The sequence below is a fragment of the Lacerta agilis genome, chromosome 3 (assembly GCF_009819535.1).
Source record: "Lacerta agilis isolate rLacAgi1 chromosome 3, rLacAgi1.pri, whole genome shotgun sequence".
NCBI classification, from domain to species: domain Eukaryota; kingdom Metazoa; phylum Chordata; class Lepidosauria; order Squamata; family Lacertidae; genus Lacerta; species Lacerta agilis.
In genome coordinates, this window is record NC_046314.1 from 83,782,393 (window position 1) to 83,805,397 (window position 23,005).

General features: G+C 43.9%; 1 protein-coding gene across 2 annotated transcripts in view; it reads left to right on the plus strand.

Annotated features, from left to right (window-relative positions):
- Window positions 1-4,517: 4,517 nt before the first annotated feature.
- DAAM2 (dishevelled associated activator of morphogenesis 2) overlaps window positions 4,518-23,005 on the plus strand; it is a 220,701-nt gene continuing 202,213 nt past the window's right edge. For both annotated transcript variants that reach the window (XM_033144585.1, XM_033144587.1), the window contains exon 1: window positions 4,518-4,692. The gene's annotated coding sequence lies outside the window, so the exon portion shown is untranslated. The remainder of the gene's footprint in view (window positions 4,693-23,005) is intronic.

The window sequence follows — 23,005 nt, forward strand, 5'->3', positions numbered from 1 at the left end:
ATTCTAGACAGACCAAGAATTCCAGCATTTGAGACTTTACATTTAGGGTAGAAATTGACTAGCCAAGTGGATGAAGGAGGAGTTTTTCCCTACCCAACATCACACACCATTTGTGAATGTTCCATCAAAAACTTGCCAGGTGCTTCATGTTTTCTGTTCTATTTGCTTTGAATCATTGAGTATTTAACTACTGCTGGAGGCAGCATACCAGACAATGGATATCTACAATGGTATGACTGTAGGTTTTGTGGTTTCATTTCCTTTTTAGGAAGCGAAGGTAAGACAACAGATTCTTATGGTAGCTCCATCACGACACACTTTCAACTTGTAAAACTCCCCCCTTACAAAGTCTGTAAGACTCCTGGTTTACATAGCCAGCTCCAACAGTTTCAAGGCATTTTTTAAAATCTTAGTAGAAAAGGTGGTTTACCTCCAATTAATGTATTGTTTTAAATGTTAATGTAGATGGGAGTTACCTTGCTTATTTAGTGGACAGATTCTTCAATATTTACACTTGGAACAAGGAACTTGTGAGTCAAACTGTCTTAGTTCTTTGGTTATTGGATCCAGACTTTAAAGAAAGCTGTGTCTTGGGTGCCATGAAGTACAAACTTGAGTCTAATTCAGAAGCTTTTTGTAGCATCTTTGCCTTCTCAGTGGCAGAGAGCTTGGGTGCGAAGGCCACGTGTGAAGCAGCACCAGTGTGATTTAGCTAATTTTAACTATGCTACTGAAATAACCTTTAAATGCATGTTCCCTAGTGAAGACAGACTTGACATGGGGTGGTTGGGTGCTTACATGGGGTGGTTGGGTGCTTCTACAAAGTGATGCTCAGCATTTTCAGCACCAAAGCTATCTGCATCCTCTGTAGCACCAAGGTCATAAATTTAACTTGTAGATCAAGTCTTAATAGCCACACAGCTTGCCAAGTAATGTGTAGTTTCACACACCGCCTATCAGTCTGTGCACCTTCAGGCAATTATATACCAGTAGCTATTAATGGAGTACTGACTAAGGAGCTTCTCAGACTGCAGTTCCTCTGGTAGTCAAAGTTTGCCCTAAAACAGCACAATGACTGTGTGGATTCATTGACCCTTATTGTGAAAAAACTAGATACCCCAGCAGGCAGCAATTGGTTCTGTCAAAATAACTTCGAAATAAGGAAGCAAAGTTTGTAAGCAAGGCCTGTGCAAAAGTTGGTCACACTGATTAGTGCATTCATTCCTTGTGATTCGACAGTTTCACCCCTCCTCCAGCTCCTAGGGACTGGGAACAGCATGTTTTACAAATTAATCTGAGGGAATTATGCATGAGTCATTGTGGACATTTCTCTTGTTTCCAGCTTTAAACAATGCTCTTTATTGTTTGTGTACTTATATTGAATATATGAGGAGCTGGTTCAAAAGGTAATATAAATAATTGCTTTGTTACCTAGCCATGCATGGATGTTCTCCTGAAGGCAACATCTGAGATTTGTAGTCAAATCCATAGTTCTTTGCATATAATCTGCATACCCTGTTGGATTATCAGCAGACAACCTTTGGTGTGTCATACAAGCGTTTTGAAGCAGTGATCAGCTTCTGATCTCCAAAGGCAAAACCAGAGGTGACAAATTGGGGTACAAAATAGAACTGAAGCCCCAAGGAACTCACTCGTATGGTAAAACTGCAAAATGTATAGTTATTTATAGCAAGCAGCTCTCTTAGCTGGAATTTGTAAGATAGTGCTTGTTTGTTTCCTTGAATATCTCTAAGGGGAACGGCCTTGGCAAAAGTTCCTTGTTGTAGAACCAGCTTGTGGATTCCATGTGCTCACTTGGCTTAACAACGTTTGAGAATTTTTCCATTCAGTGCTGCTGTCTTGAATGAAGAAAAGCCTCATTCAGAATATCAGCCTTTTGGGTACCACTGCAATGTTTTACTTTTATTATATTTATATCCTGCCTATATTCCATGATAGAACTCAGTGCACCATACAACAGGGTACCCACATGATCCACCATACACTGACAAGTCAAACCCAGTAACCCTCAGATTCCGCAAAGCTTCTGTATGATGAATCAAGGTTGCTGCTCTCAGACCATACCCTTACTGACAATAAAGGTTTTTTACAGCCATTCCAGGAGACTTGCCCAGGACATAACAAGAGGAATATACTATGACAACCTCCATTGATTTGGTGTCTGGTTCACATGTCAACTGGGTTGTGTGAGGCATTTTCACAAGGTCTGCTTTGCACTGATAATTTCTGTCAAGGGGAACCAGGCAGGTAGTGCAAATTAGGTGGGTCCTTCCTTCATCAATGTCACTGGGTGCTGAGAGCTCTGAGAAACACCCATACAATTTGTCCAATCTATGTGTGGCACGGGATCAAATGATGCAAAACTTTCTCCACTGGAACTGTTCTACATGAGTCAGGCTTAATACAGTAAAAGTATTGGAAGTTGAAACAACAGTTCTTCTAAGATATGCTAATTGACTTCTACAGTTCCATCCCTAATGTGTATAACAACACAGTCAAAGTGTATAAAAGTATTGGTGGCCTGGGGATAGTGGATAAACAAAGGTTTCCCTCCCTCTCGTATAAAACTAGAACTTGTGGACATCCAGTTAAGCTGAATGTTGAAGGTTTCAGGACAGACAAAAGAATACTTTTTCACACAGACTTAGTTAAACTATGGAATTTGCTCCCCAAGGAGGCAGTGATGGCCACCAGCTTTGATGGCTTTGAAAGAGAATTAGGCAAATTCATGGAGGATGTGGCTGTCATTGGCTACTAGCCTCAAAGGATATGCTCTGCCATCACAGTCAGGCAGCATGCTTCTGAATACCAGTTGCTGGAAACCAAAGGAGGGGAGAGTGTGCTTCTGCTTGGGGGCTTCCCATAGACATCTGGTTGGCCACTGTGAGAAAAGGATGATGGACTAGATGGGCTATTGGCCGCCCAGCAGGGTTCTTCTTGTGTTCCTAACCTTCAAGGCAATAAACAACAATAATAAATAAGATCCCAGTGAACCATACAAACAATAAAGGCATAGACCAAATAAGCAAGAGCAGCAATACTAAATCTATAAAGAGTCATCACATCCCCAGAGAGTACTCTATTGAAATGTTGGTCTGAACAATGTTGTTTTTTGAATGGGCTCCCTTGGATGGTGGTGGACTCTCCTTCCTTGGAGGCTTGTAAGTAGAGGTTGGATGGCCATCTGTTATGGATGCTTTAGTTGAAATTCCTGCATTGCAGGGGGTTGGACTAGATGACCCTCAGTGTCCTTTCCAACTCTACAATTCTGTGATTCAAGGTACTTTTTTTAAGGTGAAGTATGGCGCTGCTAGGAGGTGAAGGTTTATGGTCAAATTATACTTGATATTTTTCTTACCTTCCTCCAGTACAGAAGTTCTTTTTAAAAACATGAAACTTTTGAGACATGGTAGGAGTATTCCAAATGTGTAATCTGGCAACACATTAACACACATATGCACACTTTCAGGCCAGGGATAGTTGTTATTCCATCTCGCGAATGCCAGAGTTCTGCTTTGTATCCAAAGACAGGTTTGCAACCAGCCAGCCAAAAATAAGTATTTACATTTATAACTATATTTTAAGTGTACAGTTTAGTACTGTTTGCTTTTTATAGGATTTTCCCCCCTGGTACCGAAAGCAGCAAAAAACCTGGAGACCTTCCTGTTATTAAGCAGAGACAATTTATTGAGTTACAGAAACTCAGGAAGCATCCAGTTCAAAACTATATAATTTGTGCAGTGATGGCTATTTGGAAATATAGATTAGCTTAAGTTACAAATTAGTGCTATCAGGAGACTGATCCTAATCCAAGGAACAGAAAGCATGGAGGAAGCACAAGTCTGGCTGTGCATGATGAGTTCAAGACGAGGGGCCAATCCATTCATTCTTACTTAAGCCTTATCAGATGTTTGGAGCAGTTCTGGGGTGTTTCTAGCAGCACAGGGTGTGGTGTGTGCTAAAGAGGCCCTCTTTTGCCACAACCAGCAGACCCAACAGGAACATTGGTTGCATGTAGCGGAGGGCACTTACATGTGCCCTCTGGAAGAAGTGGCTTATGTTGCAGTCTGAAACACCCTGCTTACTGTGTTGCCCCTACCTCACTCCCTGTACAAAGGCAGCAATCCCCCAGGGAAGGGGCGTGGCTTAGTGGCAGAGCATCTGCTCTGCATGCAGAAGGTTCCAGGTTCAATCCCTGGTTCCTCCAGTTGGTCTGGAAACAACTTCTGGAGAACAGCTGCCAGTCAGTGTGGAAATACTAAGCTAGATGGTCCAAGGCACTGACTGTACAAGGCAGCTTTCTGTATTGCTATATTGCATTTGGAAAAAGCTTTTCACAAGAAAGCACGAAAGACGAAGATTCCCAAGGAGCTGCAATCCAAGCTTTTACCTAGTGAAACTTTAGCCCATTTAAGCCATAAATATCTTGTAGAGGCTACCTGACGTCACAGGCTGTTTCAGAGGGAGGCTGGTCTGAAAGTGAAAACAGCAGCAGTTCCACTCCGAGGACAGCATAGGCAGTGAAAGGAAAGCAGGGCGAGCAGTGCTCAGTGTGTGGACTTACAGGACTGCAGGAAAAGGAGGAATGACACAGAGACAAGGGGGTTGCATCTTAAGGGTGTCTGGTGCAGCAGCTCTTCTGGTCCCCAGCTGGGAGGAAAAAGAGAGAAGGTAAGCTCTGTTTTCTTTTCTGAAGCAATCAAAGAGCAGTCAGAGGATTTAGGTTTGGAACATAGGTTCTTAGTTTCTCTGAAATGCTACACACACACACACACACACACACACACACACACAAGCTGACAGCAAGTGGGTGCATGTTTGGGGGGATTTGTGTGTGTATAAAACTAAAGCACAGATGCATGGATTGTATGCTTCTCTTGAGTCCCCATCCAGTCTTGGGTGCAAGAGGGAGGAAAGATTATGACAGTTTTGCTTGTTCTTTCTCTACACCATGTGAACCATTACAAAATCCCTAAAGATTTGATTTGGCAAGTGCAGCCACATTCCTGAGTGCACAACTAGTAGCCCATTGGATTCAATTCTACAGATTTCTGAGCTATGTGTGGTTATTTTTAATCCCTTCATCTGACACCTCCTCCAAGTGAAACTGTGGTGGCATAGCAGTGCTGTTAGAAAGTTTCTTTTTGTCCTATCTTGTGTATCAGGCTCAAAAGGGAGAGGGCTGTGCTAAAGGGCTTGTTGGAGAAAAGGGTCCACAATCCTCACTGTCATTCTCAACCCTTGTTTTGTTGCTGGGTCTCTGGAAGGACTGAGAATTACACAAGAGGAAGACACCCTGAACTGCTTTTGGGTCTCAAGAGTTGGGTGCTTAGCAGGACTTTCGGAAGGGAGGCAAGCCAGTAAGAACAGTCAGGGTGTTTGTTTGCTTTGTTGTTTGGTGTTGTTGTTTTTTAAGTGTGCACATCATTTGCAATAATGTAGAAGGGGACTAAGGATTTTCAACTCAGAAGGGCAATATCAGCTCAATGAAGTAACGTGATTTTCTGCTTTTGCAAATAAAAAATAAAGTATTTAAGATCAAGGGCAGCCTTCCTCAACCTGATTCCCCAACCCATATGTTTTGAACTATGGCTCTCATCATCCTTGATTGCTGGCCATGTTGGCTGGGGCTGAAGGGCGTTGGGAGTCCCAACAACATCTGGAGGGCACCAGGTTGGTGGAAACTCATCTCGGGCTTCACAGATGAATTACTTCAGTTCAACCTTGTTTCCATCTTGGTCACGAGCCAGAACAGGAATGCAATAATAACAGAATCTGTCTCCTTGCAGATGGCTGCAACGGGCAAGAAACAGGTCATCCAAAATTAGTTGTCTCGCAACAAGCAAAGCAGCAGAACACAGTTTAATTAAGAGAGATGCAATAGCAGCACATGATTAAAAGGACTTGCAGTGTCAGAAATAATCAAATGACATTAAAGATGGTTAAGAATGGAAGCAGGATCCTGCTGTTTGTCACGTCTCCCTCGCGCAGCAGGGGCCACTTAGTTCCGTCATAACCCTTTAAATTGGATTAATCTTGTCATTCATGTTACAAATCAGATTAAAAGTGAAACAATAGCGGAGGCACCGTAGTTAATTCCTTGGGAAAGGAAAAAACTGATTTGGCCATTAATTTTTCGCTGTAGCATGACTGAGAAACAACAAGAAGACATGCACATTTCACATGGGAGGCTATGAATAACTCTTCTGAAGAGCAGGTCTGAAGTAGCTCTGTTTTATTATCTCCTTTCTTTTGGTTTACAGGCAGGGCTACTGATCTCCTGCTCCCCTCCCTCCTTCCCTTTTTTCTCTGCATCTGAAAGCAATGCTTTTTCCTTTTCTTTTTTTGGCATGCTTCATGATCTTTGGATTGCCCTTAGCTGGGCTACTTATTTATTTATTTATTTGAAAAGCCTGTGTAAAATCTAAGGCAGTTTGGACATTACATCTGCTCCAGAAAAGCCAACACAACTTAATGAGTGGGCATAAAGGATAACTGAGCTGGAACAGGGATGAAGAGCAGGGGTGAGCTGCTGGTCATAGTGCTTCATGCACTAGCAACCCTGAAAGAGGTGTTTTCAAGGCTGTGTTCCTGCTTTTATAATTCTACAAGGCTGCAGATATTGTCTGTGTGTATATAAGCTGTTGACAAGGGAGAAAAGAATTGAATGGAAACAGAGTGATGTTATACTGAAATAACTGATTACAGAACTTAATCATGTAGGCGAATGTAAGTTATTTATAGCTCTTGGAATCTCCTTCTGTATTGATGTGTGTAGTGTAATGTCCTCGCTGGCTGATGAAGTTGGCTAATGCTTTAATGGACAGATGTTCAACGGCTAATCTAAGATGACTTGCAATGCAAGCTTACATTGCTGAAGGAAAATAAGTTGCTGAAAAGGAGTGTGTGTGTGTGTGTGTGTGTGTGTGTGTGTGTGTGTGTGCACGCATGTGTGATTACCCTTGTGCACTTTGGTCCAAAAGTTTTGCCTGGCACTGCTATAATTGCATCTGGATTGCAAAGAGTAACACAGCAGTTATTATTCAGGGCTTCTTTCTCAGTGGGGTTTATTTCCAGTAAGTAGGCAGCAGCTTTTCCTAGAAGCACTGCTTCATAATAGACTAATTGAACAGGGCTGGCTAGTACCTCAAAGAGAAACATATTGTTAGGTACCAGCCATATTTTCCATAATAAAAGGCTGAAATGCTAGCTGATGTTTATTTACTGCATTTTTGCCCTGCTTTTCGGTGCCCTCAAGGTGTTTGGCATCATTACTGGAGCTCGGTAGGAGAATTTCAACTAAGCCATGGTGTAGGAGGAAGTAGCTTCGCACCATATTGTTCTGAGATCCCATTCACATCATGCTTTTAAAGCAGTATCCCACCATAGCTGTCAACGTTTCCCTTTTTTAAAAGAAGGGAAATTCCCTTATTCTGAATAGGATTCCTCGCAATAAAGGGGAAAAGTTGACCGCTATGCTTTAAACAGTCATGGTTTCCTCCAAAGAATCCTGGGAACTGTTTGTTAAGGATGCTGAGAGTTTTTAGGAAGAAGAGGAAGAGTTTGGATTTGATATCCCACTTTATCACTACCCGAAGGAGTCTCAAAGCAGCTAACATTCTCCTTTCCCTTCCTCCCCCACAACAAAAACTCTGTGAGGTGAGTGAGGCTGAGAGACTTCAGAGAAGTGTGACTAGCCCAAGGTCACCCAGCAGCTGCATGTGGAGGAGCGGGGAAGCGAACCGGGTTCACCAGACCTACGAGTCTAACCGCTCCTAACCACTACACCACACTGGCTCCATTCCCCTTACAGAGCTACTATTATCCCAGAATTCCCTGGGAGATGAAATTGACTCTCTGGGAAGCTCCTTATGAATTTTTAAAATCAATAAAACAGTTCCGTATGATGTGCAAGGGAGCATGATGTTAGTGAGCATGCATTTGAAGGCTGAATCCTGAAACCTCTGGCCTGAGCCAGGTCCAGAGGAGGAGCTGGATTCAAATGAATGTATGGAGGATGTCAGGTGCAAGATAATATTTTTTCATTGAATTTCAGCACTCTCATAACTTCGCCAGATCTGTTGGCTACTGCTATTTGCCAAATTTCTAAATGAGCCCATTGAAAGGAGAAGGAGCTGACAGCAAATACAATGCACAGGCACGTTGTTTTGGCTCTTGCTAACTTCACTGACTTCAGTTTGTTCATTATAAAATGAAAAATGGCCCACAGTTGGCAAAGTGGCTGTGCTCCTACTGCTAGAAGCTTTCAGTACACAGTATATACACAGTACATACACAGTCACTCCGACCCTGGTTTGTTAGGTTGGGGTGTGTGTTGCTTTTTAAAGGTGCTAGGCATTGTAGCTCTGTGGGAGCAAACTACAGTTCCCAGGGTTCTTTGGAGGAAACCATCTACTTTAAATGTATGGGGTGTATGCAGGCACAGTGGGGAACTGCAAGCTGGGCTGGTAACACACCTATGACAATGTGATAGCTGTAATCACGAGGCAAGTGCCATTGTTACTGTTGTCCCCAGGTTTTAGTTGTTATGTGTGCGGGTGGTAGTGCTAACTGTGTCAATTGCATGGTAGAAGTTTCTTTTATCAGGAATCTTGCAATTTGGTGTTTTAAACCTGCCCCTTTTCCCCACCCCATTGTTAAAAAGGGGGTGGAGGAATGAGAGGTGGAAGATCTATTTATGGACAAGTGCGTGAGTAATTTGGATATGTTCCTGGTGGAAAAAGAGATGTGAGTCTGATATTTACCTGCCCAGAATGGGTGTGTACTTTGGTTATAATCTCATGATCCCCTCCTGGATCGAAAATCCTCCAAGAAGTAGCCAACCAGTGCTTATTTTCTGCTGACATTGATCTTAAATGGAGAGAGAAAAGTTGGGTTGTATTATTTGCTGACAGTGTGGCATTGGTTTGTTTTAGAGGGACAGTCTGTCAATCTTGGAGTTTTAAAATAGCACCCTTGTTTCTCACTTATGAGCCAGTGTGATGAAGTGTTGGGCTAGAACAGGCATAGGCAACCTTCGGCTCTCCAGATGTTTTGGACTACAATTCCATCATCCCTGACCACTGGTCCTGTTAGCTAGGGATCATGGGAGTTGTAGGCCAAAACATCTGGAGAGCCGAAGGTTGCCTATGCCTGGGCTAGAACATGGGAGCCAGAGTTCAAATCCCCACTCAAGCAAGTTCACTGGGTGACCTTGGGTCAGATACTGTAGCTCATGGGGTTCTTGTAAGGATAAGATAAAGGTAAAGGATAATGGTCTGCAGGTGGCACTGTGTTCTAAACAACTGAGCCTCTTGGGCTTCCCAATCAGAAGGTTAGAGGTTTGAATGCCTGCAATGGGGTGAGCTCCTCCTGTTGCTCTGTCCCAGCTCCTTCAACCTAGCAGTTCGAAAGCACACCAGTGCAAGTAGATAAATAGGTACCCGCTGCGGCAGGAAGGTAATGCCATTTCTGTGCACTCTGGTTTCCATCATGGTGTTCCGTTGAGCCAGAAGCTGTTTAGTCATGCTGGCCAATGACCGGAAAGCTGTCTATGGACAAATGCCAGCTCCCTTGGCCTGAAAGCGAGATGAGCACCGCATGCCATAGTTGCCTTTGACTGGACTTAACCGTCCATGGGTCCTTACCTTTTTACCTGTAAGGATAAAAGGGGAAGGGGAAGAACCATGTCCACCACCTTGAGTCAGCTTGAAGGAAAAGTAGAGTGTGAAGATAATAATAAGTAAATAAAAGCCAGTTAAATCACTGAAGACATTTGTATGGCTTATGCTTACTGGTGTCACAACCCACAGGACCTTTTGACTTAATCGTCTCTAAATCATGAATAGATATACCTCATTGGAATTAGGGGTCAATATCCCCCCCATCTCAGCTGATCAATACCAGGGGACAATAATTGCATTTGTAATAGATTTCGCTTTACTCTACTTTTTATTGTTTAAGACAGTGAGATACCACTAGATTTGCACAGCCACACAGACATCTTCCAGATGTGTCATGACTCTGCTGCTCTGCTGACCAGGATTGCTGGATAACTCCCAGAGGCTCCCAGGGAGTTACAGAAGAATGTAAAGTCATTTCAGGGGCAGTTTACGGATTGTTGAGAAATCGGAGGATGCCATTTCCTGGCACAAGGAACGAGAAGTTGAGTTGGAACTGTGGTTCCCAACCTTATATAAATGCGAGTTCCCAACCTGGGTCAGAAGTATTAGGAATGACCCATCTGGGCTAGAACAAATGCCCCCAATCCCAGTAAATAAAAAAGCCATGAAGCCTCTCTATCAAATGAAATACTTTGTGTGAACGCAAGAACCATAAGAGCCTGCTGGATCAGGACAACAACCCATCTAGTCGAGCATCCTGCTCACACTGTGGCCAACCAGATGCAATGGGGGAACCCACTAACGGGACCCGTGCCCAAGAGCTCGCTCCCATCTTGCTGTTTCCATCAACTGGTATTCAGCTTGAGAGGGGAGGTTACTCTTGGATTTGAAATGGGCACCAGAAGTCCAGAAAAAGCTTCAATGGTTTGGAATGCCTTTCCCAGCTGCAGCAAGTTAGCCGGCTGCTTCTGCACCTTGACTGATATAGCTTGGCCGTTCTTATTCATACCCTGGTAACCTCAGGTGTGGCCTATTGCATGCAATCTATGTAGGGTAACCCTGAAGACTGTCCAGAAGCTGCATCCAGTGCAGACTGTGGCAGTCAGATTGCTGTACAGGGAAATAATATGACTCCTGCACAGGCTGCCTATATGCAACTGGGCCCAATTTTAAGATTTCAACATTAGTATATCAAGCCTTAAACAGCTCGGACACAGATACTTGAACGAGCCCATTCTGTTGCTGGTCCTGCCTATGATGAAGATACATTTCCCAGTTTGATGGGCAGTTTGATCATCCCCCTCATTGGTGACCTTTTGACATTAGTTGAAAACATTTTAATTCATTCATACTTTTGGAGGGGGGCGTAATAAGGTGAGCCATACAGTACTGGGCATTGGAATGCTGTGGAGTTAGGATTTTGCTTGCTGTTTATATTGTGTTAATTTTAGATTTTGTTGTTGTGGACTAAAGTAGTATTTATGGAAAGCTGTATTTGATTGATTTGTATTGTAATCTTCCCTGTGATCTGTTCTACAAAAGGCAGGGTAGAAACGAAAATAGACAAAGTATGTGAAGTTATCTTCTTTTCATCCTCACAACAACTTTGTTTGGTATGTTTGGGTGAGAGAGATGACTGGCCTAATGTCATGCAGAGACATTTATGGCTGTGCAGACCTTTGAAATTAGCCCTTCCAGGTCCACAGTGAATACCCAATTAATTATAGCATACTACTTACCTCCATTGTGACACCGCTGACTGATGCTGGGTTACATCTGGTTTTCAGTTTCTTTAACTTTGGAATGCTAAATGAATTGCATGCTTCAAATATTATTGTGCCTTCTTCTTCTTCTTCTTTCTTCTTCTTCTTCTTCTCTTCCTTCTCTTCCTCCATGTTCTTAAAAACATAGGAAGAGTCTTGCTGGGTCAGACCAAAGGCCTATTTAGTCCAGAATCTGTTTTCCACAGTGGTTAGCCAAATATCTCTGGGAAGCCCAAAAGCAGGATATGAGGGCAATAGCCCTCGCCTGCTTTTGTTCTCCAGCTACTGGTACTCACAGACATAGTGCCTCTGAACCCAGAAATAAGGTACAGCCATCATAGGTGATAACCTTGTTTTCCATTTGTTTGTCTAATTTCCTTATAAAGGCCTCCAAATTAGTAGCTATCACCAAGTCTTGTGGCAGCAAATTCCAAAAATATTGTGACAGGAAATTTCATAAATATACTATGCACGTACTGTTAATTTCCTTGCAGTCCACCAGCTGAATTGTCACCCTGTCATCTCCAGTTCTGAAAAATGGCACAAGAAATAGGGGTTCATAAAACTCTAACCACCTATAGGGTTCCTGCCCCAACATACATGGAACTTACTGTAGGTTTACAGAAGCAGAATTTCCTCTGTCTCAGAATTTAAGGTCTGTTTCTTTTTTACAGTGTCCTGAAGCTTAGTTTTCCAAGTTGGGAAAACACATAATGGCTGCTTTACCAGTGTGGTATCATGACAGTACTATAAGCCAGCACTGCATGGCATTATGAACTGCCCAAGATAGCTTGACGATGCCTCAGTGTGAGTCAGCATACATCAATAACTGGCTTCCTTGCCAGATGTAGCATAGTGGTACTAACAGACAATGAAGAATGAAACAGAGAAAGGGTGAGACAGGGCAGTGATTCACTTACAAAATTTCTTAACAGATCATCTAGGTGCCCCTCAGCCAGCCATTTAAGTGTGCACGCACTAATACACAGTACACAAGCTCTTACAATGCGAGTTCTACCAACAGGCAGCATAGAAGGCTGCACATGCCCATTGGCCAGGCCCTGGATGGAAGGCAAATTACATTCTTAAAACTACTCATATCTGCAGCCTTGTGGTACAAGGCAAATATGTAAGGTATGTTTGTGTGATACTCCTTTGGTATTTACTATGATGTGTTGTCATTAAGATGTGTATGTGTAAGATCAGTGTTGTGTGATCTCCACAATCAGGACATAGCTGACTTCCTATGGCAAGCATAAAGTTGTTTCTCTATACAGTATTTTGTTTTATGCCACGATCTCCATGACAGCCATTTTGTAGTTTGCCCCATGACAGCCTTATTGTGACTGGCACCCCTAGACTTTTCCCCAAATTTGAAATGTGCCCTATGGCCCCAAAAGGTAATACCTGACATAGAGGAATGTGACACCACCAGTGTTTTTTCCAGGGGGTATTCAAGGGTACATAGTGCAGACACCTCTTTTGTTGTTGTAAAATGTGTGGGACTTACTGTAACAACTTCATGGTGAGTACTGGCACCTATTTTTAAAGGAAAAAAACACTGGTCACCACAAATCAATAGGTCCCTGTAATTCTTCTAGATTGACTTGTTCTGATAAATTTATTTCCATATCATGAAATGGAGTTATAACCATGTCAAATCCTTCCTCTGGATATTAAAAGTTCTGTATCCATGGTGATATATTGAGAGTGACTATTTATAAATACAGGCAAAAAATACATGACTATATGACTTTCTAACCCCATTGTGGCACTTATTAAGATTACTTTCCATCCACTCATTCCCTACAGAATCATAACATGCCTAGTGATACACCACCTCAGCAGAGAGCCAGTATGGTGTAGTGGTTAAGAGCGGTAGACTCATAATCTGGGGAACCGGGTTCGCGTCTCTGCTCCTCCACATGCAGCTGCTGGGTGACCTTGGGCCAGTCACACTTCTTTGAAGTCTCTCAGCCCCACTCACCGCACAGAGTGTTTGTTGTGGGGCAGGAAGGGAAAGGAGATTGTTAGCCGATTTGAGACTCCTTCGGGTAGTGATAAAGCGGGATATCAAATCCAAACGCTTCTTCAGCAGCTGATAAAGAAACAATTGGCACACACACCCTCACATAGTGAAGTCTAGTGCTCATAAATCACAGCAAACTGTTGAAAACTAACTTTTTGCCCCATGTTGATAAATGCCATCTCTCCTCACTTGAGCATGCATACTAACAAAATATTCACTGTGCAAAACTGGCATGGGAAAATGGACCACAGCAGTGGAGGATTTGGGCTCTCATATATCAGCGGCACCCTGTGTGATGCTAAAATTGGTACCCTCTGCCTCCCATGCTCTGTTCTACATCGTTATTGTGATGCACTCTGTGGTGCCAGCACCCAGTGTGGCTAAACCAGTTGCACTACCCTAAAGCTGCCTCTCACCAGAGTAGTTTTGCCACATTGAAAAGTCTCACAAGAATAAGGCCTTAATGCTGGAGGTTCCTATTGTCCTGTTCAACTTAGTAGTTAAAGAGACAAGGCACTCAGTGAAATTCCAATTCTGTGTTGGAAAGTGGGGTTTCCATAAAAGCACTTAGAGGCCCAGTAGTCTGCCCCTCCCAACCCCTCTGAAGCTTTTTAGGGATAAAAAGAAAGACCTAAAGGGACTTTCCCCCAGATGACAGGAATGATCAAAGAGAGGGCATGACAGGGTTGCAAAGGAGGAGGGAATGGGGTGTAAACACTGAATCAGTATCTGGGGGTCTGTTACATAGTGGGATCAAAGAAGGAATCTTTGCTTTACTTCCTTACTTTCCAAATTTGGAAACCTTAAAGCAATAACCCTGCCTCTAAGCCAGCATTTCTGTTCATAGACTTTGAAGCTGACATTTGTTTTTGTTCAAGTTCTTTTTCCTTCACTGTGTCCCAAGATGACTCAAAGGCAGACGACATATTCCTTAGTCACTGAAGCCTTTCCAAGACTATTTGAATCAGGTGTTGGTCACATTTTGAGCCCCACTGTTTCCTATATTATTTTACAGCCTTTTGTGGATTTCCTTTTCCTTCAATAGTAGACTCTTTCCCCTCAGTTATCATGCCTGTATCTCCTATTCCAACCCCCGCTCCCCTCCTTTTCATTTTGCTTGGAAAGAAGGGGGGGGGGAATGCTTTTAGTTGCGTGATGACTGCTTTTATAGCCCCCAAGCTCCTGACAGGGTAAAATTTACACAAAACCTAATGAGGGAAGCTATTAGCCTCTTTGAGGCCCATCGTCAGATACAATTTCTTTTTAAAGACTTGGGCTGAGGGCACATCCCCAACACATGTAATCAATTAAACAGATACACACACTTGCCGTTCCTTTCACGGGCAATCTGCAGAAACAGAAGTGGGGCAGCAAGCAAAGGTCTATATGAAGTATAAACAAAGAGGCAAGACTTAAATATTTAAGTTACAGAGCAGCAGGCGGAGGCCTGAGGGCCAAATTCATACTTCTAAGAAAAAAAAACGAAGGGGAGAAGAGGGGACGACAGAGGATGAGATGGTTGACAGTGTTCTCGAAGTACTACAACATGAGTTTGGCCAAACTGCAAGAGGCAGTTGGAAGGATAGGCGTGCTGGCGTGCTATGGTCCTGGGGTCACGAAGAGTCGGACACGACTGAACACACAACAACAAGAAAAAAAACACGATGGTCACGCTCCAACGGGTGCCCTTGGGGCAAGGTTCCCAGTAGGCATAAGCTTCTCACAAAGACTCGCCAGGCTGGCGGTTGCGTGCAGCAGTCCAAACAAGCCAAGCTCAGCACAGGGAATCAGTCTAGGGCTAAATATGATCCAGACGCAATATGAGGAAACATTCCGAGGTCGACATAATAGGGAGTTCAGCAAACTTACAGCATAGCAGGAAGAGAAACCAAACAAGAAGGCAGAAACCTGTGCTGTTTCCAGCAACCAGGAGGCGTCATGAGGGAGATTTATATAGGCGGCCTCGTGGACGGACCACACACTGACCAAGCTCTTCGGTGTGTAAAGGGGATCAAGGGATTGTGTACTTTTTGCAAGCAACTCTTTACTCCAAGCAGACTTAGCATGAGTAGCACAACAACCTGGACTGTACACACCGGCTATCAGCAGCTCTTTGGGTTCACTTCATTGGAGGTTTTGAAGCCAAAGAGGTTTTAGGTGGGATAGACACCGGGTCATGGCTGCTTTAGCTCGGAGAACCTGCATTGCAGGGGCTTGGATAGATGACCCTTGGGATACTCTCATCAATTCTATGATTCTATGTGAGGTGGGGACCTTCTGCATGCTTTGGTTTGAAAGTTGTTGGGGTTGCCCTGGACAAGATAAAGTGACTAACAATTTAATTAATAATAATGACACCCAACTGCGACAAATAGGGTTTGCTCAGTTCACTTTGGGCAGAGGAAAGTGATGAGACAGCCTTGTATTAGGCAAAAATGAGCATTGCTTGGGTGGGCAAATCCTGGGGGAGAAGGAGTGGGCAGCGGGATTGATATGCACGTGCCACATGGTCCTGCCTTGCATGCCCTAGGGCCAGCCTACTAACCTCAGATGTAGTAAAGGGTGTTGTCCCACCACTGGTGTTGCGAGGGTAGAATTAAGCCCCAATCCAGGCGTTCTGTACGTGGAAAGGGAGCAACAGCACCATGTCCTTTGCTCAGGCAGCAACATGATTGGGCCGTCTCTGAAGGTAAAGGCAAACTCACAGTGGGTTTGAGAGCCAGTGTGGTGAGTGGTTAAGAGCAGGGATCGCTAATCTGGTGAACCGAGTTCGCTTCCCGTTCCTCACCATGCAGCTGCTGGGTGACATTGGGTAGTCACACTTCCTGAAGTCTTCAGCTCCACTCACTCACAGAGTGTTTGTTGTGAGGGAGGAAGGGAAAGGAGATTGTTAGCCGCTCTGAGGCATCCTTGGGTAGTGATAAAGCGGGGATATCAAATCCAAAACTCCTCCTCTCCTCCTCCTCCTCCTTCATTCCTCCTCTTTTCTTCTTCTTCTTCTTCTTCGTCTTCTTTCTCACATGATGGTGGCTGACCTGTGTGTAAATTAGGTCGTTGCTGGATTTCATGTGAAGTGAGAGAAGAAATTGAAAGAACAACATGTATGGATTTGCTAGGAACTTTCCCTCTCTGCAAAAAAAACACAAAAAACAAAATCTTGCTTCTCAAACAGCCATTTCTTCTGGTGGTGCCCTCGGCGGAAAAAGTACTTCTCACCCAGGGAGAAAAACAGCTGTGTGGAGAAACATGGCTCCACTCTTACCTACTCCTGCAATGCTTTACATTGTACTCTCTCCACATATAGGAAATTGGACATGGCCTGCATTCGTGACATACAGGTTGCCACATCATTCCATTTTAACCATGCTTTGTGTTTAAAGTGGTCACCAAACTGTGCAAGGTTTATCCCTTCCTGGCTCAGTTCCTGTGCTGGGTAACTGCCTGACGATGGTGAGAGTTAGAGAGGAGGACTGATAGCAACCATTTCATTCATTTCTCAATTGATAACATGAATTATGTAATGTGTGAAGTCAGCTTTTTCAAAGATTCCAGTAGCAGGAGGTATTCCCTGTGGAGGAAGAGCTACAGTACCTTCTTTCAGTCTGATGATTCAAGGCTGATGAATCACAGTAGACCATCAAAGCTTTGCTCGAATTCAACCAGTCCCAACACTGACTCCACTCCAGACAGGAAGCATCACTGATGCCCCCCCCCCGTACTATTGAAGCTGCATTTAAGGAGTGTCCATGTATCATCCTTAAATGCAGAAAAGTTAGAGGACTTTGCTCCTGCAACAGAAGCCAATTAAAACAAGTTGCTGATAGGTGAATGGCGGTTGAGAGATGCTTCCCTCTCTCTTGTTCTTAGGTTGCAAGGAAGTAATAACTATTCTCTTGCAAATGGAGAATGTTCTCCTCCTAAGATACAATCCTGCCCTCCTTGCTTCTTTCCATATTTTACCACCATTAAGGTAAGACATTCTGAATCTTTCTGGCTCCAATGCAGAGGATCTGAAATGTGACACCACAGAGAGAAGTTTAAAGCTTTACCTTAACTTTTTGGAACAGAAGAAACTTCAGGGTTTAGACATCAAGCCCAAATGAATAAAATATGGTCCCATGTGCTCTACATAATGGGACAATCCTCTTTTTGAAGGTCTACGCAGTCCGTGTCCAGTTTAGAGATAAAGAACCTAGAGATGGACAAGCTCATTAAAGTCCATTCCCTTTTAGTGATACATGGGGATGGGACTGAATCCATCCTGTCCTGTTCATGGATAGATTTTAAATGGAAAATCTTCCAATTTGATGCAGAGACACATTTCTAACCAGTACTTAAGAGGCAGTCAGCCAGTTGCATGTTGCTCTCATTCCTCTAAGAATGTTTTCTTTAACATTTTTCAAACTAAGGCATTTGACCACCTGGAGCAGGTAGAACATGGGACTCTTTGCCACCACACGTGTTAAGTGAAAGCCTCCTGTGAGTGGCAGAACTTGCTTATGGGGGGAGTTGCATGGAACAAACATGGCTACTCCCAGTGTCCCTAAATGTTTCTTTACATATACCGGTAGATTAGCATATGGAGACCTTATGCAAATCTGTGTCCATCTTTGTGCTCTCTTCTAGTGATGCACAGCAGTTTACATTGAATAATTTAAACCCCAAACAATTTTTCAAGATACAGAAATGCAAACTAGTTACAAAGCTAAAAAAGAGGAGCAGTTTCTTTAAAAACAAAAACAAAAAACCCACCAGTTACTCTAGTAAAAACAGCTGGGAAAAAAACGCTTTTAGAGTCAATTTGTCAAACATAATAATGAAGAGGCCATGCATACTGCATTTTGTCAGGAGTTGTACACTTATGGGCCATCACTGATAGGGCCCTGTCTTTTGTGTCTTCTAGCTGGATGGGTCTTGATGGCCAGTCTGCAAGCAGAGTCTCTGATGCCAATCTGAAGACCCCCCATTACTCAGAAAGCTCTATTGGCCGACATTGTGTAGACAGTAATAGAGCACATGCAAAACATCCTATGATCAATCCCTACCATTTCCAGGTCGGGCCAAGAAAGATTCCTGTCTGAAACGCTGGTGAGTCACAGCCAATCAGAGCACATAATATGGCATTAGACTCAGTTTAAGGCAGCTACCTGTGTTCCTGTGCTTTTATCCTTTCCTATCCCATTTACCCCATTGTGGAAATTTAGGTGTTAACCTCTTTGGGGCAGGATGCAATCTTTGCTTTGGTAGGGGACTGCAGCTTTATAGTCTAGAACCAGATCCAACCCATTGTTGCAAATAGTTGTGCACCAGTGCAGTTTTGGATTGTTAGCCTATAGTTCTGCTGACACAGGAGATGCTTTAAACCATGGGTAGGCAAACCAAGGCCCGCGGGCTGGATCAGGCCCTATTGCCTTCTGGATCTGGCATGCGGACGGTCCGGGAATCCCTGCATGGATCCCTCCCTCTCCCTCACATGGTGGTGGCGGCTCCCCTCCCTCCCTCCTCCTGGCTTCTCCCCACCCTGCCTAGAAGAGGTAGGGGGCTGGGCTTTGTTGGTGCCAGCAGCAGCAGCAGCGCTTGAGTGGCTGCCATTTTAAGCAGCCCCTCTCCAGAGCCCTTTTGTGCGCTGCCGCTGCCGCTGCCACCACTGCCAACCACTGCTGCTCTCAAGACACAGGTAAGCAGCCGCTGGGGCTTGTGGTACTCTTGCATCATCTGGCCCCTGCTGAAAAAGTTTGCTGACCCCTGCTTTAAACTGTATGGCATTGCACTATAAAGTGCCATATACTTGGATAGGTCTATAAAAATAAATGTTAGAAACCCTGTACAAAGTATGACTCAGTGAAACAGGCACTCAGCTCAGCCTTCTGGCTGTCTTCCAGCCCATATTATTACTGGTGAGAAAGATCGTTGCCACTGGTTAAGGACATAAGAATAGCCCAAGGATTCATTTAGTCCGGTGTTCTTTCTGCACAGTGGTCAGCCCGAGGCCCAGTGGCATAGCAATGCGGGGGTGGTGTGCTCCCGGTGCCATGTCTCCAGGGGTGACAAGGCATGCGGTTTGCTGGTGCCAACGCTCCAGCGCCATTCGGACGGTTCTGGGATCCTCTGCTTGCGGCTGCAGCCACATGTAGAGGATCCTCCGTTCGTGGCTGCAGCCGTGAGCAGAGGATCCTGGCACTGTCCGTACGGTGCTGGAGCACCGCCGCCGGCAACCCGCTATGTACAGCGCATGTGTGGCGTCGCTAGGTAGCGACGCCCTGCCCCTGGGTGCATGTCACGTTTGCCGCTCCGGGTGCCCAAGCGGCTTCCTACGCCACTGCCAAGGCCTCTGGGAAGCTCAGGAGGCGTGAGTGCAATAACACAGCCCTCTGAAACCAATGAGCTATACAAGGACACAAAGTCAATAAGTTGTCCCTTTAAACTCCTAAATAAGTATAAAGCTTTTGGACATCCAGGAAAAGGCTTGGAAGGTGTTTCGGTTTTTTGTTTGTTTTGTCCACCCTGAACTACTTCTGTAGAAATGAAAGCAATGAGAAAACATTATTACCTGACCCTCCCAAAGGCATTTGGTTCCAGTTCAGGCTGAATTTTGCGCTGTGCCTCTCATCTGTTTTTAGTTTATTCAAGCACCTTCCTCCGTCTCAAAAAAAGTTGTCCGTAACCGTTTGTGTCAACTTCTCTGTGGCCAAACACAGAGTGTGCAGGCCCTATCCTTTAAAATCCTTGGAATTTACATAACCCTCAATTGTAGCAATGTGAAATGTGGCTCTGGTTACAATAACAAGGGTTTAGGGAATGCGGAGAGAGATATTTTTTTTAACTGCAAAAGCACAAAAGCAAAACAAAACAAAACCCCACATACTGTTTTCATTTTCAATAGCCACGTGAGGACCGTCCTCTGGTCTTCAGCTATAAATAAACCACTGCTGTCATAGGAAGATGGAAAACAATTCACATTACTCTTTATCCCATTTTTCTTAAAGGTTACTTTCGCCCCCCCCCTTTTCCTTCTTAAAATGAAAGTGAGAGCTCATAAAGGCAAATGGTGGCCATGCAGAAAAGGATAAGGAAATAATTGTGACATTGGTTATTCCTTCTCCAGACAAATGCTGTCAAGTGCAGTGTTTGCAGTGGTGTACAAACAATGCACTTCTAGAGTTTGTGTTAGAACAAGGAAGGAAAGCAGCTTCTAAAGTTTGGCTAATAAAGCAAATGTTTGCAGTTCTTTGCTATAATTCTCTGCCCCTCCCCAGTTTACAGTTGATCCAGACTAGCAGTGGGGCCACCTTCCCCAACCTAGTGCCCTCCAGAGGTTTTAGAGCGCAATTGCCTTTAGCCCCAGCCACCTAGGTCAATGATGATGGGAATTTGAGACCTAAACACCTGGAGGGCACCAGGTTGAACGGGAGCATCTACCGGTAATCCAGGAGCGGGCAGATGTCAGGCTTGCAGGATCTACTTTCTGTTTAACTAAAACCCCTGGTCCGCTGGCCACAGACTGATTCAAAAGACATCTATTTAGGATTAAAGAATTCTAAGCCCATCAATACCAGTACTGAATGGAGTTTGTTGTCCTTCCACAGAAAAATCCACTCCTGGTTATCCCAAAACTTTCTTCACTTCAGCAGTATAATTTAAGGAGGACAGAGCTCATTGTGCTGTTTCTGTTCTTGAGCAATTGGGAGTCATAAAACCTTCCCCATCATTGGCAAAACACTATGGCCTCTGTCATAAGGGTTTATGCATCCCTTTTTAAAGGCCCAATACAAAGTTTCAATATGGCCTCCTTCCCTTATAGACACTGCAGTCGCATCCCATACATAGAATCCCATGAGTCATGGAAAAAAGGTATCCATTTAAATTCTGAAATTACATTTTCTGCATGTCTGAAAAGAGATTGTGGCCAACATCCTTCTCCCTTTTGCTATTTTTGTTTAACATATCACCCAGCCTGAAGAACAACCCCATAAACCTAGCTAACTGTTTTGTAACTTTTCAGCTGGTTCTAATAAAGGTTTTATCCTGTCAGTATTTTGACAAGATAATTAAAAAAATGGGGCTATTTTAAAAACTCAAAATTATTGGTTCTTGTTTGTTACGTTTCATATAAGCAAGCTGCTCTCACAATTTTTTTTTTTAAATTCATCCCCCATGACCATAAAGAAAACAATAACAATCTTTATATATAAAATCTTTTGATTGTTGTTGTGTTGTTGGTTCTAATGGATCAACATGACTTCAAACATTTTATAAATAGACCAGTTCACTTTAAAAAGCTTTGTGTTTTTATGGTGTTTCTCATTGCAAATTCATAAATTGTTTCCCCAAAGCCAGTTTCTCTTTCAGGGTCACAATCCGCAAAATAGCTAGATAGTACAGTATAAGCATTCTTTGCTCTCTAGCAAAATGCATGCAGTTTTTGATGACTGTAGGCTGTAAATCCTACTAGCAGCACTACTGGCTCCCACTGTCCCTGAGATCAATGACCCTGATTGTTATGGTACTTTGCCCCTCCTCCCAGCTGGCCTTTTTTTTCTGTCATGCATTTGGAACACTGGGACTGATAGGTTTTGAGAGAACCTGTCACATAAGGATGCTGGATTAGATGATGCTGGATTAGATCAGACCTCACCTGGAATACTGTGTCCAGTTCTGGGCACCACAGTTCAAGAAGGATACTGACAAGCTGGAACGTGTCCAGAGGAGGGCAACCAAAATGGTCAAAGGCCTGGAAACGATGCCTTATGAGGAACGGCTTAGGGAACTGGGTATGTTTAGCCTGGAGAAGAGAAGGTTAAGGGGTGATATGATAGCCATGTTCAAATATATAAAAGGATGTCATATAGAGGAGGGAGAAAGGTTGTTTTCTGCTGCTCCAGAGAAGCGGACACGGGGCAATGGATTCAAACTACAAGAAAGAAGATTCCACCTAAACATTAGGAAGAACTTCCTGACAGTAGGAGCTGTTCGACAGTGGAATTTGCTGCCAAGGAGTGTGGTGGAGTCTCCTTCTTTGGAGGTCTTTAAGCGGAGGCTTGACAGCCATCTGTCAGGAATGCTTTGATGGTGTTTCCTGCTTGGCAGGGGGTTGGACTGGATGGCCCTTGTGGTCTCTTCCAACTCTATGATTCTATGATTCTAAGATGGGCCATTGACCTGATCCAGCAGGCACTTATTATATTCCTATCTCTGTCCTCTGCCATTCCCCCCCCTCAACTTTTTCATTCATAGAATCAGAGAATTGTAGAGTTGAAAGTTTTTTGTAAGCCCAATGGCAACCTCCCCACCCCCCTCTCTATTGATGTGAGCCACTTTGAGAGAAAATCATTGTCTCAAGAGTGAGCTAAAATATGGTAAGCAAATCTTTACTGGCAACCTGGAGCTGCAGGGTAGAACATTTGCATTGCATGCAGAAGGTCCCAGATTCAATCTCTGACAGACCACAGAAGACTGGAAAATCACTGCCAATCAGTGTGGGCAGCACGGAGCTTGATGTCCAATGGTCTGACTCAGTATAAGGCAGCTTTACCGTGACGTTACCACTTCATTCTGTACCCGCATTCTGT